The sequence below is a fragment of the Rhinolophus ferrumequinum genome, chromosome 3 (assembly GCF_004115265.2).
Source record: "Rhinolophus ferrumequinum isolate MPI-CBG mRhiFer1 chromosome 3, mRhiFer1_v1.p, whole genome shotgun sequence".
NCBI classification, from domain to species: domain Eukaryota; kingdom Metazoa; phylum Chordata; class Mammalia; order Chiroptera; family Rhinolophidae; genus Rhinolophus; species Rhinolophus ferrumequinum.
The window spans coordinates 83,201,520-83,203,564 of NC_046286.1; positions in this window are offsets into that span (position 1 = coordinate 83,201,520).

Sequence of the window (2,045 nt, forward strand, 5' to 3'; positions counted from 1 at the left end):
ATAAACTGTACCAGATTAATAAATTATTATAAAGCATTTTCAAATAATGATAAATTGTTTAAACATTAAATAATAATGAAAAAGAAGTAGAGCTTAAGATCACCTCTGTCCTAGGATGTTCTCCTTTCACTCCAGCTCATGGGACACCCCTCCTTATTGTCAGATTGGATTTCACAGTCAGTTCAAAAGTGGGATTTCTTCCTTTTATTTATTTATTTTTTAGAAAAAATAATCATTAGAATATAATTATAATATATTATTGACTTTGAAGATGTAAAGGAAGTCTGACATTTATTCAACAATTATGGATGGTTGGATATCTTATATACAAAGTATAGGGAGGGCATCCTCTCTGTGTTGGGATGGGTAGGTGGTTGATTGAGCACATGGTTTAGGTCTGTGTCTTGGGAGAGCTGTGGCTCTGAGAAGGGAAGGGCTCAGCCAGTTGGATATGATCGTTCATGCATTCATGCATTATGGATAGAGCACCTACTGTATACATGCCAGGCAATGTGTTTTCAGCATCAGAGCTCTGAACAGTTTTAAGTCGAGCTGAGGCCTGGACGTTGCTCCAGGGGTGGCTTAGAACAGATAGAATGTTTTATAAGAATAGACTGAACTGGTTTCAGTTCTCCTCTGCTATTGGGGCTTCCAGGTATTCAATGAGATGGTACTTTCTGCTCTGGAGAGAGATTTCAATTAAACGGGGATTGTAGTTGTCGTAGTTTTTGGGCAATTCAGGAGAATGCTAAGGATTTCCTATGGTTCTTGAAACATTATACTTTAGGAAGAGCTTTCACAGGAATTAATTTAACCCTTATCCTTCTGTAAGGTCAAGACTGAGACCTGTCACTATCACATATGCAGTAAAGATCAGGAGGGTCTGATCTTGTGAACATTCTCGTTTCTGTCCCCCACTTGCCTTCCCAAGGCTTAGAAGAGGTGCCAGCAAACTATAATGTGTAGTCCAAATCTAGGTTGTGGGCATAACCCAGCTGTTTAGGTTTTTTTTTTTTTTTTTTTTTCAGGAGGGTATAGCTCACAGTGGCCCATGCGGGTATCGAACCGTCAACCTTGGTGCTACCAGCACCACACTCTAACCAACTGAGCTAACTGGCCACCTCCAGCTCTTTTTGAATAGCCTAAGAGCTAAGGGAAAAAATATATATAGATGATATAGATACAGATATAGATAGATTAGGTAGATATTTATATCTATCTTATCTATTTAATCTATCTATCTATCTATCTATCTATCTATCTATCTATCTATCTATCTATCTATCTATCTAAAAGGATTATAAAAATAAAGAAGAGTATGTGACAGAGACAGTACATAGCCCGCAAAGCCTGATATGTTTACTGTCTGGCTGTCTTATCCATTCGGGTTTCTGTAACAAAATAACAGACTGGGTGACTTATAAACAACAGAAATTTCCTTCTCATGGTCCTAGAGACTGGAAGTCCAAGGTCCGGGTACCAGCAGAGTCGGGTGAGGGCTCTCTTCCCAGGGGCAGGTGTTTCCTCATGTTCTCACATGGCAGTAGATGGGAGCTAACTGTGCCACTGACCCCATTCATAAGGGCTCTGCCTTTATGACTAATCCTCTCCCAAAGGCCCCATTTCCTAATGTCATCACCACAGGCATTAGATTTTCAACATATGAAAGTTAGAGGCAGGGACACAAATGTGCAAGCCATATCGCAGTGGCCCGTTACAAAAAAGTTTTGCCAATCATTGTCTTAGTTGCTTATGTACGAGTCTTCATGCTGTCTACAGACTATTAGTATAACTTACTCTGGAAACACATGTGACAAAATTAATAGTAATTCAAAAGCTTGCCAAAATTCTTGTAACCTAGTCTTCAAAACAAAGCAGTTCCGGCTTATTCAAGAATATGAAGAGTACCAGCTTACAAACAGCTTGTACTTGGCCCTGGACCAGTGATGTGTCAGAACCAGTTTGCAAGACTTGACTAGGCACAGACGAGTATCTTCCCAGCTCCAAGTTTAGTGATGTCAACTTGGTAGCTTGAAGTGGGCCAG